The 21,495-nt window shown below is 34.2% G+C and overlaps 1 protein-coding gene across 11 annotated transcripts in view; it reads left to right on the top strand.

The window, feature by feature from the left end:
- RYR3 (ryanodine receptor 3) overlaps positions 1–21,495 on the top strand; it is an 833,777-nt gene that overhangs the window by 264,093 nt on the left and 548,189 nt on the right. The window lies entirely within an intron of this gene.

Raw genomic sequence — 21,495 nt, 5'->3', positions numbered from 1 at the left:
GAGTTAGTTAATCCAAAGGGATGATAAAAATATGGCCTCCAGATTAGGTTTCTGTTTCCTCCAGTTCTCTCACTTTGGGCCCATTTCATCATTCTTTGCATTTATCAGTCCCTACTCACAATAAATGACACTATATGTTCAGGAGACTAGAAGGCTATTTGAAAATTAAATTATCATCAAAATTATGACCATTAGTATTAGGAATCTTATTAGAAATGAAGGATGCTTTCCTTGCCATTGCATCAGTAGAATAAGTGTGATTAGTAAGACTATGTAGCCACTATAGACTTGTTAGCTTTGTTGCAGTCACTAGAAAATTGTAGGAGAAAGGTAATGTCTTTGATACAGTTTTAGAATAATCTCTCTTCACTTCTGATTGAATAAATAAAATGCAGCTTTAAGTTACTATTATCACTAAAATTGGGCTAAACCATTTTGGGAAGAAATGGTTTCTAGTAGTATCTTTAATGCCAGACAATATATCAAAGTCTTAATACCAAATGACTCTCTGTTGCAGTAAGTCACTGAAAATAGGAGTCAGAAGATTTATGCTGTATATTCCTTGCATAATTATAATTTAATATTGTTCCGCTCCAATTTTCATACCTAAAAAAATTTAGGTTATCCAATTAACTAACTTGTATGACCTTGGGTACCTTTATTCTCTACATCTACAATGAAGGCTTTAATCAATTACTGAGATTGTTACCTGCATTGCTCTTTGAAGTTTTTAGTTGTTTTATTCTTCTTTATGCCATTTGCTTTCTGACTTAGTTTCCAATAATTGTCCCTGTAATTCCCCCCCCCATTCTATTTCTTAATCTCTCAAAACACAAAGAAAAATGGTCATATGTTCATATGGATGCCATCAATATAGTATTACACTTTAATATGAGCTTCTCAGGGGTAGATCTTCTAATTATTTGCTTATCTGTTCTCTAATACGAATATAATTTCAATGTAAAGAACCTAAAGGATATAGTTCCTGTTTGCTTCAATGGTAAATATCAACCTCTCCATATTTTTGTATGTTAAAATAAGATAAATCTCAACAGGTGAAATGTTCAATTTAGAGTTATGTTACTTCTGATAACAAGTAGGAAATTAGATGGAGATTGTTTTTTCAGGAATGCTTCTTGTTGGGAATACCTTATCCTGATCACCTCACAGCATAGTTACCTATTTATTGTTGCCTTATGTTTTATTATCCATAGGAAAATAATTTCCATCCTGCTCTTCCCCCTACCCCACCTCATGGTGACTTTGTGTGTGTATGTAATGTGTGTATGTATAGCATTTACCTTAGTGTATTTTTTAAAGAAAATTTTCCTACTCTATGGACTCCTGAGTTTCTAACAGCCTTGAGAAGGAAGAAACTGACCAGGGGATTAGGAAGAATAGAGTGGTAGGGGAGAAATTCTTCTCAGGCTGCCATCTGATAATATTTTCATTCATTAGTCTTACTAACTAGGTGATAAAACACTATTATTTCTTCATTGCTAAAGGATTGAAAATTATGGAATTCACTATATTTTTCAGACTGGTATAAAATCCAGTTGCCCTCTCCTATTTAGGTATTTATACTAATAAGAAAAATTGGGGATTTTAAAGTTATATTATAAGTATCTAATCTATCCTCTTCCTTTATTTTGTGATCCTCCCAAATTTTATTTACCTTCAAGCACCCAGCATTCACCAAACATTGAGGTACTAGATACACATATAGACATGTGGTTATAGTGAAAAACACTGTAAACAACTGGGAATTGTATATCTCTGAGTTGTATATCCTGCTGGAGAAATATGCATGTTTTGACATAATGTGTGTTTTTTTGCTGGGTGAGATATATGCACCAAAGGAAAAGAGTTTGAGAATTAATTAGTAGAACAAAAAAAATCAATATTTCATTTACCACAGTTTCAGAAAAATTATATGAAACAAGAAATGTGTAACCTTATAAATGGATAATTTTATGTATTCTGATATGTTTCATACTTTTTAAAATCAACTTAGTTATTTTTCTTACAGCTGCTCATGAGATAAGTCAAGAAGTTTGCCTCTCTTATAATATGAAGAAACAGAGTTAAAGAAAGATAAAATAATCACTAAATATAATTTAAGTGCTCATCTGCTCAAGGCTTACTTCCAGTTACTAGCTTCTTAAGGACACGAACCATAGATTGTTTTTTCATTGTATCTTCATGAAACCTAAGATACTGCTTTGATAGCAGGCATCAAAAATATATTTGTTGTCGTAAGCTGAATAAGTTAAATTTGACTCTGTTCTCAAGAGAGTATACCAAAAAGTCATTTGTTAAAATATACACAGTAAATCACTGGAATAAGTGGAATTAGAACTCAAAGCTCTAGAATTATTGAGTTCTTACTTAGCCCAAATTTATAACAGAACTTTCCATTACACACACACACACACACACACACACACAGACACACACACACAGATAAACATATAGTTCTTAACTTGGAGACCATGAATTAATTTTTTTTAAATTGATAACCATTTTAATATAATTGATTTCATTTGAAACCCTATGAATTTTGAATTTTATTTTATGTTTTTTAAAAACATTATTCTGAAAAGTTATAGACCTTACCAGACTTATCCAAGAGAAACAAAATTGATGTAGAATCTTTTTTCTAGCCAGAATATTTCTTTGTGATAGACATGTCTTCCTTTCTGAATCCTTTTATTCAACCATCATTTCATCACATTAAAAATGTAGATACAGTAGGATTTTCATCTTTTATATACTTTTAGAATAGGAAATAAGTAATTTATGGTGTCTGTGCGTGTATATGTTTAAGGGAATGGGAAAGAGATTGGTGATAACCCATGAACCTTCATTTAGGATTGTTCTATAAAAGGCACTTGACATTAAATGGTTATTATATAATGGGAGGGAAAGGGGTGTTACTTAGAATTTCATTTTATGTAATTTCAAATTTTACAAAATTTATTTAACCTTAATTATGTGGAGATTACTATGCCAAGATTAAGAATCAGTCCCTGCTCTAATTTCTTCCTTCTTAACTATTGATTACTTTGCCCATTTTCCTATTTGATTATTAAAAAGTGAGAGAAACAAATGATTCTTTGAATGGGAAAATTGGATACATTATATTATATTTATGGAATTATTTATGGGAGACAAAAATAGCATACTAAACAGAGCATTTTTCTACAGGAGATGTGATCCAGACTCTATAATTACAAGCCAAATTACTTCTTCCCTAGACCTTATTTACTCATTTGTAATATGAAGAAATTAGACTTGGTGATCTAATGGGCTTCTAAAATCACAGTTTTCTTTTATCATTGATTATGATGTTAAAACAATTCTGCTTTATCTTTGCCATATAAGAACCATAAAAGCTCTTGACTATAAACACAGTATAAACAATTAACATGTAACATAAGATTGTAACATCAGATTGTGAATTAGGCCTTTGTTATTTATTGATTAATTTTTTGACACATTTTTTTCCTGTTATAAGTGGTCTTTTGATTTCTTTTTCCTCTCAAATGGAACAAAAATGCCTATTCTTTTCCTGCATTGGTGAATACTATAAAAACAGGCCAAGAGTTTGGGTCTTAATAACATTAAGTAGTGGTAGTATTGATTAAAATTGAGGCAATAACCTCATTCATCCTATTTTTTTCCTGGAAAAGCAGAGGATGACAATCTACCCCTAGTGATTCTGAAATTTCTGGTTTTTACAGTTACCTTAAAACAACATATAGATTAATTTTGGAAATTTCGAAACATGATAGGTCTCTAGGTCACCTTTTTGAAATCTTTCTTTCTGCACAGATTATTGGTAAGCTGAAAACATTTCTCCTCATTACCACCTCCTCTTTTCCCTATTTCAAGCCCTTATAACATCATAAGATATTTCTGATTTTTTCCATATTTTTCAAATAATGGGACACATAAAATATAATATTGCTTTAGTCCTTCAACATTCTGTCAAATTGGCCAGTTTAGCAACCTTATTTTTGTTGTTGCTACAGTTTTCTATCTCTGTGTCCTAGCACAGTGAAATGTCCCTATTTTTGTGTATGAAAAATCCTATCGTCGACTGGTAATCACAAATTATTTAATTGCTGTACTGACTGCTTTTCTTAAAAGAATTCATTCTTTTAAATGTAATTATTAAACTTAAATTACTTTACAACTCTATGTTATGTCTTGTGCCAATATGTGCTGAAAAAATAATAAATTGCTCTTTATTTTTAGTCCTGCTTACAGGATTTTTGCCAATGGATAAAACCATTTTTACTGTTCTCTTTGGGTTGACTTTAGTAATATATCACCATAATTTTCTTATATTACTGAAAAGATTTAGAATGGCTTGCATAACAAAATGACCTGCATACACTAAAGTATTCATTTACTGTTTTTTTTTAATTTTGCTAGTCCAATGACCTCTCTGAATGGGTATGTTATTCTTTCCTTTAATTATGTATGTATTTTGCATGAACAACTGACTCCAGCTGTGTTTGTAATGAACTGAGGCCTTTCACTTGTTAAGTGTCTAGGATAGTTTTTATTCTATGTGTGCCTAAGTAAATTAGAAAACACTACTATACCACACTCTTCAATCTTGTGGTACTAAAAGGGCCTATACACTTTTAAGCTTATCCCAGAATGGCCCTTTGAACTTATGTTCTGTAATTAGGAGAATGACTTGTCTATATGCTCTTTTTCCCCCCTTAAAGCCATTGAAAATTGTTTTTAAAGTGTCTCCTCTGAGGATGTGGTTTGGGTAGCTCATGCCCAGTGGTTTCAACTTGGCACAGCTGTCAGAAGCATGCAACCTCTTTTTAAATCAAAATATTAGGAGCTTTAATGCACTTTTGATCTTATTATGCAACTGCAGTTTTACTTTTCCATAAGACTGAAGTTCATAATATGAATGAAAAAAGCTAGTACAAAGTTTTGCCTTTTGCTCATATCACATTTACTATCCCTAGGGTAAAACAACAAATTAAACAAATAGTAATTTCAGCAACTAAAAAATAAACATTGTGACCAAACTAGCTTTTTACATTTCGTCATATTCTTAATCGAGGCATTTTCAAGTGAAAGAACCTTTATTGTCGGATTTTTAAATTATAGCTTGCCTCTTTTGAAATCTTCATTTATGAATAATGTCTTTCTATTTGAGGAAAACTCTTTTCTACTGAAATTGGCTCATTTGAATTTGACTTATTGAATTCAAAGTAATTTGGGTTTTTTTCAGTAGTGGTTCAGTAGTGGTGACAATTAACATTGCTATCATTTTACATGCACTGGAGTCTATTTATTCTTGTTATAGTTGTTTAAATGTTCTGTTGGAGCATTTGTCATATAGTAATGATTGATTGCTCATATCTTCTCAGGATGCTACCTGAGCTTCCTCCAATGTACTAGACCAAAAATGGTTATTTGTTGTTCTGGTTGCAAAGAGACTTCTTTACAACATTTTCCAGGTAGTTTAAGCTTTCTTTAACATGACTTGTAAAGGAAAATGACATGTGGAGGTTCCATGGGTGTGCTTGTTAGCTTCTTGATGAAAATCCTATAAAGAATATATTGTTTATTTGGGAGTTTAAAGCTCTCACTGAATTTTCCGGCGGGAAGGTCATTAACCCTGAACTTTAGTATTTCTGAATCAAAGGAAATTTTTTTATTCAAAACTGTGTTTTTTTTTAATTTAAAGAATGTAAAACGTTCAAAATGCATGAAATTTGAGAGTTGAGCCCCATGAAGCTTAATTACTTGCATTTCTTGATTTCTTCCAAATCTTTGCCTTTTCATCTTTTTTGTTCCAAAATATTATTTTGTAGAAGTATGGAATGAACTATAGAAAAAACCAACTTCTTTTTGCTTTTCATTAAAATTTATTCCAAAATAACATATTTAGATATAGTAGTGGAGAGTGGTTAATATTATATAAATGCAATCCTGAATTGATTATGGCTTCAGAGAGTTTTATTCTGCTCTTGAGTCAAAATACAGCCAACACTGGTCTAATCTTTTCCCTATACCTTGATAGAGGACTAGAATGATAGTTTATTGTCCTTTGAAAGTAAGATATATAATTAAGATAAGATGATGGATGAATAAGAAATAAGAAGAAGCAATTTGAAATTGTGGGAAAATAGTGTGGGAGGAACAATGTGAAACTGTGGGATCCTTCTATTAATAAGAGATGTGTGTTCATTTTATTCATTCCTCTTGTAATTCTACCAAATGCCATCATGTCAAAAGGCACTTTTCTGGATCCTTTAAAATTAAAGAGAAAATGGTGTAATAGAAAGAGATCTGGACTGGTAGTCAAGGACCCTGAGTTCTAGCTCAGGCTTTGTTACTAACTAGCTGTGTGACCATAGGCAAGTTATTTAATCACTTGATGCTTTACTTTCTTTATCTATAAATTGAAGAGACTGATCAAGCTGACTTTTAAGGTCATAGAGTTTCAATCAGAAGAGATCTTAGTAAATAACTAATTCAACCCATACCTAAAAAAAGAACTCCTCATAATCTATATGTGACAAGTGGTCATCATACCTTTGATTGAAGATTTCTTGTCCCTTCCAGTTACAGCATTCTATTATTCTCTAGTACAGATCCTATAATCATATGATACAGTGCATTTTGTTCTAATATTTTCATTTACTGAGATCTTACAGTTTGTAAGCCATATCTTCTCTGTGTCCTCTCTGGCTCTTTCATTATTCTGTGAGACCACCTGGACAGGGCCTTACCAATGTTCTAACAGTGTTGGCTGGAGGAAGTTTGCTGACATATATCTAACATAATAATTAATGTTTGTGTTTCCTATAGTTGCCATTGAGAGAATATTGTTTCTATCAGTATATTAATATCATCTGCTGCCATATCATTAATTAAAACAAGACTGAAGATTACAACTAACCCAACTCCATTTTTTTACTGCTCATTCTTTGTTCTAACAGAAGACAACATGGCATAGTGGAAAGAACACTGGATTTAGAGTCAAAGGACCTGGGTTAGAGTCCCTATTCTGCTACCTATTACCTGTGTGACCTCGGGCAAGTCATTTAACCTCTCTCAACCTCAGTTTCCTAAACTGTATTTTGGGAATGATAATACTTGCACTCTCTACCTCATAGTATTGTTCTGAGGGATTTTGCTTTTGTATGTAGAATGCTTTGTGAACCTTAAAGTGTTCTAAGAAGGCTATTTACTAAATGTGCTTGGAATCTGGTATTGGTATTTTCACCTTGTGTTTGATAATGCATGTACAAGGATTATAATAGGATCAGAGACCTAGATGACATCTGGTCTAACTCCCCTCATTTTACAGTTTCAAACTTTGGTCATCTCACTCCAGAGCCAGTGCTCTTTCCACTGTACAAAATAATAAAACATTATTGGACAAGCAGATCAGTCTATTTGACCTTCTACTGTGCTTGGAAATATTATTTATAACTATTAATCATTGAGATCTGGGTTTTGAATCAAGGAGTACCCACTTTGAATTGACATACATACATACATAACATACATAAGACAACTTAGAAATAAACAAAGATCTTTTTTTGTTATATTGACAAGTATATATTACAGAGTCTGGTTGATTTTTATTTCCTACATTCTAGTAAATAAACATAGATATATAGTCTTGATTCTTAAAATCAGGTTTGACCCTACAGTGGAGGTTGAAATGTCTTCATTTGTATAACATTTTCCATAAACTTTTGTTGGGAGGACCCAAAAATTATTCAAAAAAGAAATCAACCTCTAAATATGTTTCATTCTCTTTGAGCTGCTAATTTTTACATTTTATAGAACTAAACCAAAGACATGATAGCCTAACTTTTGTTATATGGTAAGAATAAAAGACTTAGCCCAGTGTAGAAACCCAGTTCAATCTGCTCACTTCCCAAAATTATAGAAACTTATGCATACAGTCAGTTGGTATGCAGAAATATAGCAAAATATATACACAAAAAGCTATTTTAAAGTCTAAATGTATGACTGGATTTATCACTTTATTTTATACTAGTGAAAAACATAATTCTTTTGTCTGTCTATAGAAACTAAGACATTCATTCATTAGCTTTTACTAGTCACTAGCACATCTATGTGAATAAAATGGGCCCTGGGAAGAGGGAGAGTATATCAAGGGGGAAAAAAAAAACTTATGTTAAAAATCTTGGAATTAAAATGTGATCTTTATATAGTATGTTAAAGTTTTCAAAGTGCTTTACATCATTTCTTTTGAGCCTCAATGCAACCCTTTGAGGTAGGTACTACAGGTATTACCTCACTTTACCAATAAAAAAAATTAAAGGTTAGGGAAGGTAAATGACTTAACTGTTGTCATATAACTAGCAAGTCTCAGAAGCAGGATTTGAACCCTGGTCTTCTTGATTATAAGTCTAACATTTTATGTGCCATGTCACTCTGCTCTTCAGTAAATAGTTGGGGGAAGGTTTGATGAATATTATTTGGGTTAAAAAAAGGAAGGTGAAAGGAAGCAATATTGTCTTTAGTATATATTTCAGACAACCTGGACAAAATGAAGAAATAGAAGAGTTTAGGGAAAAAAATCAAAACCTGGGATTTCATTTATTTGGAGATCTGCTGGAGTATATTCCTATCCTCAATATATTCTGCCAGAGTATACTCCTATATTATCAAAATTATAATAGCAAGGGTCTGATCTTATCAACAAGAAGAAACAAGCTGCTGAGAGAAATAAAATGGAAGCTTTGATCAGTGGAGGGGGTGGAAGTGACTATGCATCACTGCTAAGAACATCGGTTTTACAAAGGCTAGATTTATTTTCCTTTGAGGAGCATAGAAATCATGGCTACAATTCAAGTCTTGGTCTCTTGGACCAATGTATACGGACTTGTGAAGATCACTAGTGATCAAACAGAGATCTCTACCATTGTAAAGAGCAGGACTCAACTGCATTCTCCTTTTTGTTTTCTCATCCTATTAAGGTTAACTGTAGGTACTAAGGCAGATCTAAAATAATTTATTTATTTTCCTAATCATTCCAAGAAGCCAAACCAACACAGACACACTTATTTTAATGCTTTTTTTTTCTTCTTTAAAGGAAAATCCAAATTCAGTGCTCATAAACTAATTTCTTTTACCTTCTTCCTCATCCTACTCCCACAGGTTATGGATATTGATTTCATTTTTGTCATTTTTGCTAAAAGCTTAAGGAATATTCATATGGTGGCTTTTTAGATCAGAGGAAGTGAAGTTTATTGTTGTCTTCTATAGGTTATCCCATTGATGTTAGCCTGATGAATTTGCTGCACTCAAAATGGGAAGAAAATAGATTCTGATGTTTCTTGTAAGTTCCATCCATCAGCAGGTCTCTATTCAGAGAAATCTACAGCAATCCCTTTCTTTTTTTCTTTTTCCTTTCTTTTTTCTTTTTCTTCCTTTCCCCATTCAGCAAAAGATATTGATTAGGGTGGGAGCAAAGTAGAACTTCTGCAAGTTTGACTTTGGAAAGAGACATACATACATACATACATACATACATACATACATACATAAAAGATACTTGATGCTTTAAAATATTTTCATTATATATGGAATGCTCAGAAAACTGAAATATTTCAAAAATCAAGAAATCTGAAAAAAAAAAAGAAAATAGTGCCAAAATAATGAATGGGTTTAATTAGGCCATAAGATCACATACAGGCTGCCAGCAAAAGTATCCAAAGTGCCAGAGATTAAAAAAATTCATAGATATATATTTATTTAACATTTTATATTATATTTGTTTTTATATAACTATATGTAGGATAACATTAGACATAAATTTCACATGAAACCATGAATTTATTAATTTCTAGTTATTTTAAAATATATACATATATATATATATATATAATTTAACACAATAGTACCTTTCAATGACCTGTTTGTTTGTCTTCTGAATTTCTGTTCTCTTCTTCTGTGTATTTTTAAATACACATATGTCATTAATAGGCTTTTCATCTTTTTGTGTATGTCATTATCACTCTCTATCTATAATGTTCCCCCCCTAACAACAAATAAATAGAGTCAAGCATTTCCCTCCTGTGAAATAAAAGTCTCTCTTTTGACAAATATACTATAATCACGTAGTACAAATGACATATTGGTTCTGTGTGTGTATGTGTGTAAAATTGATCATTGTTTCTCACCTTCCTCAACTTCAACATCATTCTTCTGAAGTTGTGATTCATTGTTTCATTGATAAGAATTCTAATGTCCTTCAGAATTATTTTCCCTTACATTATTGTAGCCATTGCATAAATTGTTTTGTTATTCTGCTCACTTAATTCTGCAAAATTCTTTCTAGGTTTTTCTAAATCTGCCATTTTAGTTATTTCTTATGGGGAAATAATTTTGTATTACATTTCATATACCACATTTAAGTGGTATATATATCACTTTCTAGTTAATGAATACCTACTTTGTTTCCAGTTCTTTGCTTCAACATAAAGTGTTGCTCTAAATATGTCTGTCCATGATAGTCTTTTCCTTTTATCTTTTACATCTGGATTAAAATGCCTTGTAGTTGTGGCAAAGGGTATGCACAGCTGAATGACTTTTTGGATACAGTTGCCAATAATTTTCTAATATAATACACTATCTTCATAGCTCTTTTGTGTATTTCTTCTTACTAAATTCTCCAAAAATAGTGCTTTTTTTTCCTCTTTTTTTTTAGTATTTTGAATAATCTAATAAATGTGAGGTGAAACCTAAGAGTAGCTTTAGTTTGCATTTCTCATGTTAATGATTACAAAATTTTTAAAATTCTTTCTGAAAGTGCCTATTCATATATTTATTGAGGGATATTTCTTCTAGTTAATTATTTCCTTTCTAATTCTACATGCATTGGTTTTGGTGCATGTACTTTTGCCTGTTATATAATAAAAATAAACTATTTTATCTTTTATTATTATTTCTATACTTTATTTGGTAAATAACTCTCACTCTATACATAAGGTATATTTTTTTTTCAAATTCATTTATATTCATGTATTTATTTTGATCTCATGGTATGAGATATTTGCATCATATTTTATAATTGAATTATGTAATTCCTGTGTGTGTCTTAATGTATGAAATTCCAGATATTTTATACATTTTATACATTCAACCCTGGGACTTAATGTAGGCAAAGGATAGTTCAGAGGAGGAAGAATCATCAAAATATATTGTTTAAAAATTTAGGGGCTTCCAACCAAGATGGCAGAGAGAAGGCAGGCACAGTTCTAAAATTTCCTGACTTTTCCCCATCTATGATATGAAACAAAGCTCTGATGCACAAAACCCAGAAAGAAAAGCCAGGAGAAAGAACATCTACCTCAGGATTTGTCTTTTGCAGTCTTGGGTGAGTCCTGGCATGGAGAGTGGATCAGCCCTGGACCAGCCTGATTGGCAATTGGGGTTGGAATCCTGGAGCCTGAAGGCCCAAGAACCAGACCTGCCTGATCAGCAGCAGGGCTAGAGCCTGATTGATTGCCAAGGCTTGGGTCAGCTAGGGAGCCGAGGCAGTGGTGTTGGTGCTGACCATCTGGAGCTTGCAGGCAGGTCTAGAGGTAGAGTTCTAGTGCAGGAGAGCTGCAGATATCATCCCTGGGCTCCTCTGGTCAGGAGGAACTCAGAGTCTATGCCTTCATTTCAACAGAAGCCTCTTCCCAGAACAAGCACAATTAGCCCCAGGCTAAGGCTGAGCAGCAGAACCATCTCAGCTGACAAAAGGGAGAGTGATCACCTCAGCCCAGGAAAAAGCCCACCATTGATAAAACACAAAATTATTTAACAGCTTCAGTCATTCCCTCCAGGCCAAGGGAGAAGGCCTCAATTAAGGTTCAAGACACTACAGAGAAAACAACCAGCACCCCATATTGACCAGCTAGAGATATTACACTCAGTAAGTAAAGCCTAAAGGGATTCCAACACCAAAACTCTGTGAACCAGACCCTCCCCGATTCAAGTCTTAGTAAAATGAAGAAAGGTCAGTGGAAAAGTGAGCCAATAGGAAAAATTCTTGGGAGGAAAAGACACTAACTCAGAGAGACCTAGAACCTCTGAGGAGAATATGATCTGATCTCCAGCACAGAAAGACTTCCTTGAAGAAATAAGGAAGGAATTTAAAAATCATTTGGAAAATTTGGGAAAAGAAACCTAAGAAAAGATTAACATGTGGTAAAAAGAAAACAAATAATTGGAAAATACAATTGGACAAATACAAAATGAGAATAATTCTCTCAGATCCTCAATAGAACAAATATAACATGAGAATAATTCAGATCCTCAATTGGGCAAGTGCAAAAAAGAAAATAATTCTCTCAAAACCTCAATTGGTCAAATGGAATCTCTTTCAAAAACAGAATTGACCAATTGGAAAGAAGTTGTAAAAGGTAAATGAAGGAAATTCCTCTCGTAAAAAAAGAATGGAGTCTGTGAAAACTAATGACTTCATGACACAGCAAACCAAAAAATAGAAAAAATAGAAGAAAATGTAAAATACCTCATCAGCAAAACCACCGACCTTGAGAATTGATCGAGGAGGGGCAACCTGAGAATTATTGGACTTCCTGAACACATTGAAGATAAAAAAAAATTTAGACTTAATATTACATGATCTACTGATGGAAAATTGCTCTGATATCATGGATTCAGAGGGCAAAGTACTTATTGAGACAATACATCTGTCCCCTCCTGAAAGAGTTCCTAAAATGAAAACACCAAGGAATGTTGTGGGCAAATTCCGGAACTATCAGATAAAAGAGAAAATCCTGCAAGCAGCCAGAAAGAACCAACATAAATATGAAGGAAGAACAGTAAAGATTACACAGAACCTAGCTGAATCAACATTAAGGGATCAAAGGGCCTAGAATGAGATATTCCAAAGAGCAAGGGAGCTTGGAATACAGCCAAGAATCCAATATCTGGCAAAGCTGAGCCTTCTTTCTCATGGGAAAAGAAGGACATTTATCGAAATGGAAGAATTCCAAAACTTCCTGATGAAAAGACCAGAGCTAAATAGGAAATTTGGATATCAAACAAGAGGTTCAAGAGACACATGAAAAGGTAAAAAAATGGGGGGGGGGTAAAGACAAAAACTACTATTCCAATAAGATGAAGTTGGCTATATCCCACCATGGGAAAAAGATTCTCATGAGTTTTCAGAATTGTAACTCTAACAGAAAGAATTTACCTAGCCAGAAGTGATGGACACTCATGACTTATCCATGAGACTGCTATCCAGTGGGATGAAATTGGCTGCAACCCTACTTGGAAGAAAGTCTCTAATAACTCTCAAGAATTGTAAGTCTATTAGATAGACATACTTAGCTAGAAGTGATGGATAATCAGAATTTTCTATGATTTGATAGAATGATTTAAAATACCTCCTCCTGAAAAGGGGGGGGGTGAACAGGAAGGAAATGGGAGGAGGGAAGGTATTGAATGGGGTAAATCTCATTATATTAAGAGGTACAAAAGAACTATGGTAATAGAGGGGGAGAAGGGAGGAGATGAAAAACACCTGAATCTTCCTGTCATCAGACTTGGCTTAAAGTTAACTTACATACATACTCAGTTAACTTAAAAAAAATCTTACCTTTCAAGTACTGAAAGGGGAAAAGGGGAGGGTGGATGGAGACAGGGAGGGGGAGGAAAAAGGGGAACTAATGGAAGGGAAGGGAAAAGGGGAAGAAGGGAAAGGGGAAAGAAAGGTGAGGGGTAGATATAGGAGCACAAACACACTGAAGGGGTGGTATTCAGAAACAAAATACTGGGCAATAACGATTAAGGTGGGGGATAAAATGGGAAAAATACAAACAGGGAAGATACCATGGAGGGTAATAAAGAGTTAGTAATTATAACTTTGAATGTGAATGGGATGAACTCTCCCTTAAAATGTAAGTGAATAGCAGAGTGGATTAAAAACCAGAATCCTACAATATGCTGCTTACAAGGAACTCATCTGAAGCAGAGAGATACATATAGAGTAAAGGCAAAAAGTTGGAACAAAATATATTTTGCTTCAGCTAAAGTGAAAAAAAAGGAGGGGTAGCAGTCCTTATCTCAGACAAAGCAGGAGCAAAAATAGGTAACATTAAAAGAGATAAGAAAGGAAATTATAACCTCCTAAAAGGTACCATAGATAATAAAGTGATTTCAATACTGAATATAAATGCACCCAATTGGATAGCATCCAAATTCTTAGAAAAGAAGCTAAAAGAACTACAGGAAGACATGGACAGCAAAACTCTTCTCAACCTCCTCATCAAATCATAAAATAAATAAGAAAGAAGTTATGGAGGTAAATAGATTGTTAGCAAAACTAGATATGATAGACTTATGGAGAAATTTGAAGGGGGATAGAAAGGAATATACCTTTTTCTCTGCAGTACATGGCACTTATACAAAAATTGACCAAGTACTATGGCATAAAAAACCTAATGATCAACTACAGAAAGGCAGAAATAATGAATACATCTTACTCAGATCACAATACAATAAAAAATCATATACAATATTGGCCCAGGGAAATATCGACCCAGACCTAATTGGAAACTGAATAACATTTTAAAGAATGAGTGGATCAAAAAACCAATTATAGAATCAATGATTTCACATCCTAGATAATTACAATAATGAGACAACATACCAAAACCTATGGAATTCCTCAAAGCCACTGTCAGGGGATATATCTTTAAATGCTTACATGAATAAATTAGAGAAAAGAGGAAATCAATGAACTAAATATGCAACTAAAAAGTTAGAGAAAGAACAAATTAAAAATCCCCAATTAAATACCAAATTAGAAATTCTAAAGATTAAAGGAGAAATTAATAAAATTGAAAGCAAAAAATGATTGAATTAATAAATAAAACCAAGAGCTGGTTTTATGAAAAAACCAATAAAATTGATAAACCTCTGATCAATTTGATTAAAAAAAAAGAAAGAAGAAAACCATTGCTAGTATCATAAATGAAAAATGTGAACTCACTACCACTGAGGAAGAAATTAAAGTAATAATTCATAATTATTTTGCTCAACTCTAGGCCAATAAAATTGACAATCTAAGTGAAATGGACGAATACTTACAAATATATAAAGTTTCTCAGGTTAAATGAAGAGGAGAATAAATACCTAAACAACGCTATCTCAGAAAAAGAAATTCAACAAGCCATCGTTGAACTCCCTAAGGAAAAAATCTCCAGGGCCAGATGAATGAATGAATGAATGAATTCTACCAAACATTTAATGAACAATTTTTTCCAATTCTATATAAACTCTTTGGAAAAATAGGCGAAGATAGAACTCTTCCTAATTCTTATTATGACACCAATATGGTGCTGATACCTAAACCAGGAAGAGTTAAAACAGAGAAAGAAAATTATAGACCTATCTCCCTGATGAATTTAGATGCAAAAATCTTAAATAAAATCTTAGCAAAATGATTGCAACAAGTTCTCACTAGGATAATACATTTTGCCCAAGCAGGATTCATTCCAGGAATTCAGGGTTGATTCAATATTATAAAAATTGTTAGTATAGTAAATTAAATCAACAACAAACCTATCAGAAATTATATGATCATATCAACAGATGCTGAAAAAGCTTTTGACAAAATACACCCATTCCTAGTAAAAACACTAGAGAGTGTAGGAATAAATGGAATGTTCCTTAGAATAATATGCAGTATCTATCTGAAACCATCAACAAGTATTATATTCAGTGGAAGAGGCTAGTGGCATTCCCAATAAGATCAGGGGTGAAACAAGGATGCCTATTATCACCACTACTATTCAATATCATATTAGAAATGTTAGCTTCAGCAATTAGAGAAGAAAAAGAAATTGAAGGAATTAGAATTGGTAAGGAAGAGACAAAACTCTCACTCTTTGCAGAGGAGATGATGGTATACCTAGAGAATCACAAGAAATCATCCAAAAAACTACTGGAAACAATTAGCAATTTTAGCAAGGTTGGAGGATATAAAATAAACCCTCATAAATCCTCAATTTTTCTATATATGACTAGCAAGATACAGCAGGAAGAGCTAGGAAAGAAATGGCATTCCAAGTAACCTCAGACAATATAAAATACTTGAGAGTCTCTTTGCCAAGGAAGACTTGGAAACTTTTTGAAAACAATTATAAACCACTTCGAACACTAATTAGATCAGATTTAAATAACTGGGCAAACATCAACTGCTCATGGATAGGTTGAGCTAATATATTAAAAATGACAATCTACCAAAACTAAACTACCTGTTTAGTGCCCTACCAATCAAAATTCCAAAAATTACTTTCATGAGTTAGAAAAAGTTGTAAGTAAATCCATATGGAGAAATAAAAAGTCAAGAATTTCCAGGGATTTAGTGAAAAAAAAAAGTGCAAAGGAAGGTGGCTTAGCCCTACTTGATCTAAAATTATATTATAAAGCTCAGTCGTCAAAACTGTCTGGTATTGGCTAAGAAATAGAGTGGTGGACCAGTAGAATAGAGTAGGTGCAATAGCAGGAAATAATTATAATAATCTACTGTTTGATAAACCCAGAAAGTCCAGCTACTGGACTCTCTCTTCAGTAAAAACTGCTGGGAAAATTGGAAGTTAGTATGGAAGAAACTGAGATTAGACCAACACCTCACACCCTATACCAAGATAAGATATAAATGGATACAGGACTTAGACATAAAAAAAAAATAATACGATAAGCAAACTAGAAAAATCAAGGAGTAGTTTACCTGTCAGATCTATGGAATGGGAAACAGTTTATGATTAAGGAACAGATGGATATCATCACTAAAAACAAACTAGATTATTTTGATTACATTAAATTAAAAAGCTTTTACACAGACAAAACCACTGTAACCAAGATAAAAAAATTGCAGTAAACTGAAAAAAATGATCTTTACAGCTAATGTTTCTGACAAAGGACTCATTTCTAAAATATGCAGAGAACTGAGTCAAATTTTAAAAAAAAGTCATTCCCCAATTGACAAATGGTCAAAGGATATGCAAAGGCAATTTACAGATGAGGATATCAAAGCAATCAATAGTCATATGAAAAATTGCTCTAAATCACTACTGATTAGAGAAATTAAAATTAAAACTTCTCTGACGCACCACCTCATGCCTCTCAGATTGGCCAATATGGTCAGAAAGGATAATGATTATTATTGGAAGGATTGTGGGAAATCTGTGACAGTATTACATTGTTGGTGGAGCTGTGAACTCATCCAACCTTTCTGGAGAGAAATTTGGAACTACTCCCAAAGAGCAACAAAAATGTGCATACCCTTTGATCCAGCATTACCACTACTGGGTCTATACCCTGAAGAGAGATGATGATGATGAAAAAGGGTAAAAACATCACTTGTACAAAAATATTCATAGCAGCCCTTTGTGGTGGCAAAGAATTGGAAATCAAGTAAATGTCCTTCAGTTGTGGAATGGCTTAGCAAACTGTGTTATATGTATGTCATGGAACACTATTGTTCTATTAGAAACCAGGAGGAATGGGAATTCAGGGAAGCCTGGATGGATTTGCATGAACTGATGCTGAGTGAGAACCAGAAAAACACTATATACCCTAACAGCAACATGGGAATGATGATCAACTTGATGGACTCACTCATTCCATCAGTGCAACAATCAGGGACAATTTGGGACTGTCTGCAATGGAGAATACCATCTGTGTCCAGAGAAAGAACTGTGGAGTTTGAACAAAGACCAAGGACTATTACCTTTAATTTAGAAAAACTACTGATATCTTATTGTCTGATCTTGCCATCTATGTTTCTTCCTTAAGGATATGTTTTCTCTCTTATCACATTCAATTTGGATCAATGTATACCATGGAAACAATGCAAAGATTGGCAAATTGCCTTCTGTGGGGGGTGGGGGAGGGAATTAAGATCAGGGGGAAATTGTAAAGCTCAAAATAAATAAAATATTTATTTAAAACATTTAGGGAAAGTGAAAGCAAAAATTTCTTTGCTATATGGTTTTTGCTTTTGACACTAAATGTTTTCTCTTGTTAGAATCCAAGTGCTATTGTTACATTTTGAGGGGACTTAATAGGAAAGGTGGTCGAAGTATGACTGCTGAAATTTATGCATATACTAACGAATATTAGTAGATAGATATTTGTAAGTGTAATTCAGGTGCCAACTAGGTGGCATAGTGGATAGAGCAGCAGTCCTTTCAAGTTAGACTCATATTTGTGAGTTCAAATTTGACCTCAGAAATTTATTAGCTCATTTTCCTTATTTTCTCAATTTCCTCATCTTTAAAATGAACCAGAGAAGGAAATGACAAACGACTCCACTATCTTCAATGCGAAAACCCCCAATTTGGATGACAAAGAGTTGGGCACAACTGAAATGATTGAATTACGTGATATAAGTGTCACAATATCTGCCCCTCTTATACATCCTTAATAAGTGTCTTGCTGTATCTGTGCAGTCTATATGAATCTTTGTTCCAAGAAACGTGATAGAATCCCTCCAAATTGAGGCCAATGAAATACAGTAGGGATGTCCACATAGTCTCCTTCTTTATTACTGTGATTTGTCTCCTTGAGTGTTCTTACGTTCATTCTGTGATGATAATGGAGGTTACAGTTGCAGCCCTAACCACATTAATATAAAGAGAAGACCCAGGATCATCATTGAATAAAGCATTCACTCAAAGTATTGAACAAAACATAAATAAACCTTAAACATGGAAGACTGCAGGGTTTTGGCTATTTCATGAAAAACAGATGACATATAGCTTGTAATTTGGTTGAGAAGATCAAGTCAGAACTCCTTTGTAACATATTAAAAACAACAAGCTAATGTGGAGTATTATGCTGATAACATATATATATATAATATAATATATATACTATTATTTGTACTTTACTATTGAGAAAAATGAGACAGAAAGACTTGATGACAGAATGAACTGTTCAAGGTTACACAACTATCAAATTGTTAAAGACAGGTTTCAAATTCATGTGTTCCTTACTCTAAATTCAGAGCTCTATTCAGGAAGCCATCTGTGATTTGTCTCCTCAATTATTCTGTGTTGTATGTTTATATTCAGAAGATGAACTTGAGTCTCTCTCATCTAGTCTGAACCTGTTCTTCATTGTCAGGGAAAAAGAAGGAAAAATATTGTTGCTTGGATGGAGGAAGAAAGCTAAAAAGGAAATAAAATCCTGACTTCATTCCCTGCATCTGAATTATATGAATTAGTTCACAGATGATTCAGTAGAAGAATTGGAAGGGAACTCACAAGACAAGTAATATACAAAAGAAATTTCAAATATGGCACACTGTAATATTCCCACCAGGTCTATATTTCTCTGGACTTCCTAGAAGATAATTTCAGGCTTAGAATTCAATTTCATTTGTACCCTCTGTCCCAAGGGCCCTCCCTCTAAGTAGAGTGCCTCTCCCCATTTATAGTGGACATTCCAGCCACAACTTCCCTTTCTGTCCTTCTGTAGACTTCTCCATCATGTTGCTAATGCTAAGATCCTTTCATCCCTCCTGCCCAACCCCATTCTATTTGTGCTGTTCTGCATAGAATGTCAGTTCCTTGAAAGCAGACTCATTTTAATTATTGTTTTTTTATGCTCTCAGCTCTTAGCACATAGCCTGGCACATAGTAAATTCTTAATAAATGTGTGTTGACTGACTGAAAGTAATCATCCAGCCTTTTGTTGAAGACCTGAAAGAAGTGAGAAACTACCCCCTACAGACACTCTTTTTGCCAACTCCATTGTCCATATCCACTTCTAGGCTATAGTTCAAGAGTGGAGAGGTACACTTTCAAATCAAAAGGGAGAAGTCACCCTTAAGAAGCAACATTTCTTTCTGTTACAAGTGCTCAGTGATACTGAAAAATAGTATCATGTGCTAACCCATGGGAGCAGGAACTCAGAGGAGCAGTATTTATTGCAGTTTCAAGAGATCAGAGGCCTTTCCTGGATAATGACCAGAACCCAAACCAGAGTAGCAGTGACCACATCCCTCTTCAGATCCTTTACTTCCAAATACCAAGAACTAGCCCTGAAAACCAGCAGTGGGGGGAAAAACCTGGAAGCCTGGAAGAGTATCCTTCCCTACACCTCACTTCCATAACAAAAATAGAGCCAAAGTTTAACATATTTTTAAGGTGAAGAAAAAGAATGGAAAATTGAGCAAACAACAACAAAAAAGAACCTGACCATAAAAAGTTATTATGGTGACAGAGACAGACACAAATTCAGAAGACAATGAAGTCAAAACAACTCTTAAGCAAAGTCAAGGGGGAAACATGAAAATTGGATATAAATTTAAGAAGACTTCCTAGATGAGCTAAAAAAGTTTTTAATCAAATAAGAGTGGTAGAGGAAAATTAACTAAAGAAAGGTGAATAAGGGAAGAAAGTTATGCAAAAAATTAATAAGAGAGGTGGAGCCAAGATGGCAACAGGAGTGGATCATCTCTTAGGTGATCTCACTCAAAACTTATAAATTAAGGACTCTAACTACATTTTCTTTTTTTCCTTTTTTCTTTTTTTGCAAAGCAAATGGGGTTAAGTGGCTTGCCCAAGGCCACAGAGCTAGGAAATTATTAAGTGTCTGAGACCAGATTTGAACCCAAGTACTCCTGACTCCAAGGCCGGTGCTTTATATCCACTACAACACCTAGCTGCCCCCCTAACTACATTTTCGAGGAATGCAGTGAGGCAGTTCTCCAAAATAAGGTAACCTGGAAAAGAACAGAAAGGCTCTGCTCCATGGGGTTGGAGGGACAGCCTGCTAGAGCGAAGGAACTTCAGCCTGCCGGAGGCAGTTCTAGGGTGCTGGGAGCCAAGGCTCAAAGCAGTGAGGGCAGTTTCCTGACCTAGGGAACAGCAGTCACAACTTGGGTGATCAGCAGAAGAACCTCTTCCAGAGCAAGCATGTGAAAGCTCAGCCCTGAGGGCACACAGCAAGCAGCGTGACCATTGCAGCCCAGATCCAGGAACCAGAAGCAGGCAGAGCTGGCAAGCATTGCCAAGCCTAGGGAGGGAGCAGAGAGAGATTGCTGAGCTCTGTCCTTTGTCCCTGGAACAGGACTCTGGGGTTCTGACCACATTCAGATTCTGATCGCAGTCTAGCCCCCCCCCCCCAATAGAACAGCAGGGCCCTCCCCCACCTCAGCCCCATGGCAGAGGGGTACGCTTGTGGTTATTCACAGACCAGGAGGGAAGACAGAGCCCGACACACAGAGATCCTTGTGGGGGTGTCCCAATAATACTCAAAAGCTCAAGAAGTACCCCAAAACCAGGCACAGGCTGGAGAAATGAGTAAGCAGAGAGAAAAAAGAGGAACACCATTGAGAAATACTTTGCCTATGATCCCAAGAAGAATCAAAATACTCAATCTGAAGATGAAGAAGTACAAGCTCCTGCATCTAAAGACTCCAAGAATAACAGAAAT

Source organism: Macrotis lagotis, chromosome 4, assembly GCF_037893015.1.
Source record: "Macrotis lagotis isolate mMagLag1 chromosome 4, bilby.v1.9.chrom.fasta, whole genome shotgun sequence".
Lineage (NCBI taxonomy): Eukaryota > Metazoa > Chordata > Mammalia > Peramelemorphia > Peramelidae > Macrotis > Macrotis lagotis.
This window is presented reverse-complemented; position numbering and strand designations above follow the sequence as displayed.